The following is an 8,735-nucleotide window of genomic DNA, read 5'->3' as shown; positions in this document are numbered from 1 at the left end:
ACTCCCACAACAAGAATGACCAGTCCTGGGAGGCCATGGAACTCAGGCACACTGACGCCTCCTGTCCAGGAACTTTCTGTCCCCACACTGTTGCTCCACCACACGTCCAAAGGTGAAGAAACCGATTGAAGACTCTTCTGTGGTTGAGCAAGAGAAGGACTTAGAATTTTAGCTTCAGGAATTTAGGTTTTAGGTCCACAGCAGAATTGGGGAAGTTTCTGTCCTCATCAGAGTCAGAGAACCACACATTCTCTGATACTTCAAGAAAAATCACGCTTGTCTTTTAAAATGACTTTAGGGTGGCTGGCTAGCTCAGGTGGTTAGAGCTCAGTGCTCATAACACCAAGGTTGCCGGTTCAATTCCTACATGGGCATAGGAGCTGCGCCCTCCACAACTAGATTGAAGACAACTACTTGACTTGGAGCTGATGGGTCCTGGAAAAACACACTGTTCCCCAATAAAATTTCTAAAAACTTAATTAATTAATTATTAATTAAATAAAATGACTTTAATAGAAAAAGAAGTATCTATGTTCCTTAGTTCATAAAATTAACATGTCCCCCTAAAGGGATGCAAAAATGAATTTTCCCAAGTCGAATCTCATCTCTAATTCAACATAGGAACTTACTCTTTAAGGGCATTTTTACTACATAAAATAAGAAACCATTTGTAGTGTGAATTTTAACTTCCCTTACGTCCAAACTACCACCACTATCACATGTATCCATTTGATAAACAATGTTCTTTGGATTTTTTTAGGAGTGGAGCACATTCAATTAAAAATATTGCTTATCAGGGAACTGTTGAAAGTGACGGATATATTTATTACCTTGATTGCTGTGCTGGAATCCCAGGTGCATGCATATGTTCAAACTCATCAAATTGTATACATTAAATACATACAGTTTTTTGTATATCAATTACTCCTCATTCAAGCTGTAAAATAAAATAACATGTTGTTTATCATTCAGTTCAGCTCAATGACCCTTTATTGAAAGCCTGCGAGGAGGAGGGACGCCCTAAGCTAAGAATCAGAGAGGCAGAGGTGAATGTGGCACAGTTCCTGTGGGCTTCAAGGAGTTGGCAACGTGGGTTTATTTCACGGAATGTCAGAGTGGAAATTAAGTCATGATGATAGAAAGAGGGAATTTTTAATGCAGTGCTGAAAGGGTTACAGTGGTAGTAATTTTACACATGAAGAAAAATAAATATTCACCTTAATACATCCTTTTAGATTATTTGCAAATGGTCAAAAACCTAAAGGATAAGTTCATTCTCATTTTATTTCACTAAAATTGGAAAGCAATGTGTCAGATGAATAATAATCTTTACATTTTGATTGCCTCTCTTAACAAATGTTCATAATTTTATATCTTTGCAAGAATTCTGGCTGCATCTTGGAATTCTCTCCACAAGTCCAACTGCAGTAGTTCTTCAAACCACACCCATGCTCCTCTAATCACCTCAGCTTTTGATCAAATCAGATCAAAGTCCTTGACTTCCCAAAGATAAGCTATAAGAGAAGAAAGTAGGAAAACGCAGTGGGAATATTTCCCTGAAATCCTCATCAATAGTGTGAGACCCAGGCTGGCTTTCAGCCTCAGCATAGCAGGTCCCTGGCTGGGACTGCTGGTTCTCCATTTGCAAGCCCAACCCAATTCCCAGCTCTAATGCTGAGCTGGGGCAAAAGAGTCTTAACAAGGTCCCTTTGTGTGTCTGTTCTGGTCTAATGCATTATACAACTTACCTCATTTAATTCTCCCAACACCTCCCAGAGCTGGGGTGCTGTGAGCCTACTGGTAGGTAAGACAGTGAGGTTTTCACCAGCAACGCAACGAGGCAGTGGCGGAGCCAGGGTCAAACCCAGGTCTGTCTGGCTCCAAAGCCCATATCCCTTCCACTGTACCATCTGGCCAGTGCTAGACCCTTACCATGGTCTTGCACTAAGCGTCTGGCTTCTCTGAACCCAGTGGCTGGTGCCCTGCTACCCACTGATGTACTGCTCACTGGGAATCCAGGACACTGTCACCCCGTATCCCCCCTGCTGGGTCAGCCTCTGCTGGGACCTCCAGTCACTTTGCCTTGGATCTCCCTGGCTGACTACATGGCTGGACTGTGCCAGGCTATTTCCGTACTCCTTGGAATCTCTGCTGTGCTGGCCAGGCCAATCTTCCCTCAGCCCCTGAAGGCTGACCGGAACCATTTTGGCCCTTTTCCCAGTTCCCTCAATCCGCCCCATCTGCATGTGAGGACCTGATTGAGGGCAGTATGAATCCCAAGAAAGGACAGGAAGCATCATGACCCCAGAGAGGTCATGTAAAAGACTCTGTGATGGTACCATGTCCAAGAAGTCCAACAAAAGCTGAGTTCCCGGGCCAGCCGAGTGGCGCGATGGTTAAGAGCTGGCTTGGGACGCCAGAGGGCCCCGGTTCGGATCCCACATATGAGGGCCAGTGATACTGCCCTCCACAGCTAAGATGCTGAACAACAGCTCGACCTGGAGCTGGGCTGCTGTGAGTTGCTGGCGACGCGTAGGCTGCAGCCCCTGTGGCAGTGGGTTGCCATGGGCTACCGTGTGTAGCCAGCAGCCAGCGTGAGCGGCCAGCAGCCGCAGTGAGCGGCCGTCCAGAAGCCGGCGACTGATCTGCCTCACTGGGAAGAGCACAATGATGGTGCCAACTTGGGCCAGTGAAGCAACGTCCTCCACAACTAGACTGAAGAACAAAACGACAGCAACTTGTCTGTTCCCCTTCCCCCAATTCCCCAGCACTGTTCCCATCCTCCAATCCCCAATAAAAATCTTAAAAAAAAAAAGCTGACTTCCCAAGGAAATGAACAGGCTTTTGCCCAGAACTTTCTAGATTTCTAGCTTCAGACCCAAGAAAAGTATTCAACTTTCCCCAAACTTTCCTTAGAGTTTCATTTACCACAGACAACCATGGCCAGACTAGCATTAACAAGAACTGGAGAACAAAAGCAATTTTCTTGAGTAGCAGTTGTCAACCTTTCCAAAGTGAGGCTGGCACCAGGCTGCTCCCCCCTAATGTTCAGGCATGCCTGGGCTGGGGTGAGGAGGTGCCCACACATCTCAGGGGGTGGGGAAGCGTGCAGACTCTCAATGAAGACCACCTGCTGTGGAGTTCTAGCCTGATTTAGAAGACCACTTCTATTCAAAGCTGGATCATGCCATCTCAGAAAGCACTCTGGCCTCCAATTGTCTTAAGCCACAACTACAGTAATAAAGTGGAATGTTGAGCTGAGGCAATTTTCTAAATACCTCAGAGCATCAAACAAAATATTTTCTCTTCAATGCCATCTAAGAGAGATCACATCAGGATGTTACTTTGTGAACATCTGGAATCGCTCATTTCCTAGTTTATCAAGAAAAACAACGCCCATTATTCATCCAAAAAGTGGTTCAAAAACTATCTTCTTAAAGTCGAAAGAAATAATGAGGAGGATTACATGGTCCCCAATATACTCATGAGCATCCTCTAAGTACTAAGTTTCCTCAGTCCAAATATGTTTATTTTTCTTTGCTGATTACCAAAGTAATATATGTTTATATGGTAGAAAATTAGAAAAGTATAGAAAAGCACAAAGGTAAAAGTGTAAACCAATAATTATCCAGTAACACAGAGATAACTGCTGTTAACCTTTTTTTTTTTTTTTAAGCTGAGCCATCCTGCCACTTGTTGGCAGCTCAGCAGCTGCTCAGCTCGGACCGGGCATCGAACCGCTGTTGCTCAGAGCTCAAACTCTTGAGCAAGCTCTTAACCAATTGAGCCACTCAGCTGGCTCTGCTGTTGACATTTTAATGACTATATTCCCTGCATATACATTTTTCTATGCATATACATTGTCTCGCCTGTTTTTGTTTTTTACAAAAATGGAAGCATATTGTATATTCTATTTGTAAGCTGTTTGTTTCACTTAATGATATATCATAAACTATATCCCATGACATTAATTTTTCTCCTACAACATAATTTCAAGGATTGTCTAATATTTATTATTGGATTGTTAAGTTGTTTCTAATTTTCTCTATTTGGAATGACATCAGTAGTAAATGTTCTTGTACATAAATCTCCTTGTGCAACTTTACTTATTTGTTCCTTAAGATAAATCCCTTGAGATAAACAAAGTATAAATGTTTTGAAGCTTTCAATTTACATTGTCACCCATTAAAAACTACCATATTTCCCCATGTACAAGACGCACCCTTTTTCTAAAAATTTGGGGTCTATAAACTGGGCACGTCTTATACAGTGATTGTAGATTTTTTTACTTGCATTTCCCGCTGAGGACAAGGCAATATATGAAGACAGTGATTCGTCATCAGACACAGATGAGGACAAGCTAATAGGAGTTTTGACAGTGATGAGGAGTTGTATGAATTTTATGATGAATAAAACTTGAGTTCAATAACTTTATGTAAAAAATTTGAATTTTTTTCAAATTTCAGGTCCCAAAATTAAGGTGTGTCTTATACATGGGGAAATATGGTATACACATTTATAGAATGTGCCCTGTTCCTTTTACCTTTGCCCATAGTGGGCATGTCTGTTATTGTGCCAATTTAATAGCTGAAATTGGGAGTTCACTGTTTTAATTGTCATTTTTTTGTTTATTGGTGAAATTAAAATTTTATCATATGCTTTTTGGATATTTACTTAAATATTTATAACTTTAACCATTTTTTTAAATTGTGGTATTTATTTTTTTCTTATTAATTTGCTTTTTTATGCATTAAAAATATCCTTCTTTGGTCTACCATATTTGTTGCCAATATTTCCCACAGGCTATCATTTGCTTTTCAATGTAATTTAGGGTATTTTTGCATTAGAGGTAAGAGGTAAGAAACCTTCTACACATAGACACTAACAGCCTTGCCACCCCATCACATGAGTTCAGGGGCTCCAATCATATTAGAAGCTATTTGAACAACACCCCCTGGTATACACAGTGATATGTAGTGGCCCTGCATTCCAAACACATTGCCCATGGAACTGCAAAAACAAAACCCACAGCTGAGACTAACTTAGATTGAGCTCCTACTTAATTGAGTCAATTTCTGGCCAAAGATATAGGACAGGGTATAGCAAACTCTCTGTAAAGGACCAAACAGTAAATACCTTAAGACTTGTAAGCTGTTACTCATTTCTGTCATTGTAGCATGAAAACAGCCATAGATAATAAACAAATAGAGTGGCTCTGTCCAAATAAAACTTTATTTACAAAAATACTACAAACTCAATTTCATGTAATTTTCGTGTCACTAAATATTATTCTTCTTTTGATTTTTTTCAACCTTTCAAAAATTCTAAACACCATTCTTAGCTCACAAGCCGTATAAAAACAGACAATGGGCCAGATTTGGCCCACAAGCATTAGTTTGCCAACCCTGAATGGAGGATGACTGTCTGGTTCATGCAGATCTACTAGAGAAGCCATGTTTGGATTTGTGAGCCAAAGAGATATGCAGCATTTCCAAGTAGGATCTTTAGAAGCCATCATATGGTTGCACCATGTTATCCTTCACTTCGCTCATAGCAAGGTCCTTGTGGTCAGCCCAGATCCCAAAGATAAGATATATGGAGCAGGCCCACAGTCAAACCTACAATGAACATGAAAGCTGATCAACAAATAAACCTTTATTGACACAAGCCACTAAGATTTGGGGATCACTCTAGTACTGTGCATACTTTAATTTAAGCTGGCTGATACACACCTGAACAGATTATTTTGCATTGTTACTTGCTTGGCTCCTGTAAGCATTTTAATATAAAAGTCTTATATTAAGTCACTTGAGCTTTAGTTTCTTCATCTATAAATATGCACTACTGTGTACCCTCACAAAGTTATGAGGATTCAAATAAAATGAGATCTATAAAAAATGCTTTATAGGTTATAAAGCAATATGGAAAGATTTTTATTATCATTTAGCCATAAAATAAGACAGTGTTTTACCGAATTCTACTATAGACGTCGAAAGTACTATGGTTAAGGTCAGGTAACTAAGATCACAGAGGTCTTTAAGAGAAAGTGGCATTTGAACTAGATATTGAAAGACTGGCAGGATTCTAATAGGGACATGCACAAAGGCAAGCAGCCACAGCCCTGCCTTGGCACAGTGTTGAATTCCCTTTGTCCCTGCCCTTGTGTGAGGTCCTAAGACTGGTATCTGTTCATTCAATTTTTAGAAAGAAAAGAGAAGTTCTATTACAGGTAAACAGTGTGTAATTGAAGAGGACTCAAATGTTCATTCTGAAATCTGATGTTATATTTCAAATGATTTTATTTCACCTCCGCGTAAAGGCAGCCTAGAGGAGTTAGCTACGTTAACTGCTCTTTTAACAGTCCTGGCCACCCTTAGCACATTTAATTATTCCATAACTACTTATACTTATGGCCCTCTGTGAAAATTATATGTGGATTTTCGATCTTTATGATGAATACAAAAGAAAATCAATCATTATTCTCTGTCCCCAAAAGGCCTCTTCCCCCTTTTCACGAGGGTGCACAGCTCTCTCTGGACAACAAGGAAAGCTAAGGACAGGCCTGAAGGCCAGAAATACCATAGGTGTGAGCTGAGCAACCTCACAAAGAGTAAAGGCCCAAAACACTTACACATTTCCAGAAATATTTCATCTTTTGTTTATCTTACTTTCACAAATGACAAATACTCTCTGAGACACTCAACTGTGCAGATAGAAAAGGTCTTGCAAAACTCATATTTAGTGAAAATCAAGAATACTTCAGCATAATTTCTTGTTCCTTTCAGTCGTTCTCCCCCCCCGTCAGAACTCATTTCTGCATCATAAAAATAAGCATGAGCTCAGTCTATTGAATCATCCACAGCTAGACACAAAGGCGGCATGGACACTGCTGGACTTTACCTTCACTTCTTCAGTCAGACTTCTAGTCTCTCCTAAATCATTGCTCTGCAATTAATAGAAAGGCACTTAATGTGAACTCATGGCAATTAATGGGAAAATAATACTGAAATACCATAATAAGCTGATACATCATGAGTCCTATGGTCACCAAAATAATGCCAGAAAGAAAAGGAAAGAAAAAACCTGCTTATATACTGGCTTCTACTCATAACAGTTGACAGTGTTCCTGTGAGAACACAAACTTTCTCCAACTCTAAAATCTTATTATGTGTTTAATGGAATAATTTGAGGGAAATAGAATTTGCACAAAACCAGCATCACTAAAGTGAGAGGGCAGTCTGCTTATATTCAATATTAAATTTTAGACCTTGCCTAATCCAGGAGACACCACGAGCATCTCAGTTGCCTGTGAAGGGCACCACTTACCTCTTCTGTGATTCTTCTAAGAGTCAGCAAGTATAAAATAAAGCTCCCAGCCCCTTATTTTTCAGTATCTCTGACTAATGGACCATTATGTTCATACAAAGCCTCTTCCCTCCTGTCGCTTATAATTTAGTTAGGAAAGAAGACAGAGAGATAAGTCAATAAGAAACAGCACCAGACTTGAGTGACAGTACAAAGCAACATCAGGGCTGTACAGGCTTAACCACCAAAGGAGCAGTTCTTCAATAATTCAGACCAAGAGAGAAAACTTGATGGTCTGGAATGGTCATGAAAATGCCTGAGTAGAAGGTGGGACCTGTCCCAAGGGTGGATGGAATTTTTTTTCTTTATGAAAAGAAGGGCAGACAATATTCCCAACATACCCAATAGACTCAGGGTCTTTTAGCAAGAATGTGCCTGATGAGCTTAGGGACAGTGAGACCTGCCACATCTGAGTTGTGCCCAAGGATGAGTGAGTCATGCAAGATAAAATGGAAAAGGCAGGTTGGGGATAAATCCAGAGGGCCTAGAATGCCAGGCTATGGTGTTCAGAAGCCAGCCTAGGTGTGAGCAGATAACATGACCTTTTACTTGGGTCTGAAATAAAGATTAGTAGTTAAGACTCCAGCCTCAGATTCTCAGCCTTTAAAATGGGGATAATAACAGTACCTACCTCACAGTATTGTTGAAAAATAAAATGTGGCTTAGAACAGGGGCCCTGACAAATAATATGTCCTAGGTATGTGTTAGTTATTATTTTAATATTTTTGGTAATATTCCATTATCTCTGCTAAGGAGCTTTATGCCCTTTGGAGGTGTGATCAAAAACTATGGTGAATGCTGCTGCCGAGTCCCAGCTAATGGAAAGGCAGGGATCTTCAACACAGGAAGCAGCATGTAGAAACTTAGTAACAGTGTATGACAAGTTTCAACTTGTTCGGTGCAGTCAGTCAGGTGTGAGCTACGGTTGAAAGAAGGTGTATTTTAAAGTGTGCCATAAATCATCCTCCATCATGACAACACTCCGTGTCACACATCGCTTCTGGTATGGTAATTTCTGTCAAATAAAAACATTACAGTGTGTCCTCATCCACCTTATTCACAGGATCTGGCACCTTGCGACTTCTGGCTCTTCCCTAAAGTCAAAATGACCATGAAAGGTAAATGTTTTGAATCAATTCAGGACATCAAGGCAGCCATGACAGCGCAACTAAAGACACTCATGAAAGAGGACTTTCAGAGCTGCTTCAGAAAGTGGCAAGAATGATGGGAAAAGTATGTTGAAAGAGAGGGGAAGTATTTTAAAGGGATTATGGCAATGTGTCTTTTACTGTAATTTTTTTTTATTTAAACACTCACTGTATTTTTTTTATCACACCTCATAGCTAAACGAGCATGTTTAATTCATTCTC

The sequence above is a fragment of the Hipposideros armiger genome, unplaced genomic scaffold (genome assembly GCF_001890085.2).
Source record: "Hipposideros armiger isolate ML-2016 unplaced genomic scaffold, ASM189008v1 scaffold_81, whole genome shotgun sequence".
Lineage (NCBI taxonomy): Eukaryota > Metazoa > Chordata > Mammalia > Chiroptera > Hipposideridae > Hipposideros > Hipposideros armiger.
The sequence above is the reverse complement of the archived record's forward strand: the minus strand, read 5'-3'. Positions refer to the sequence as shown.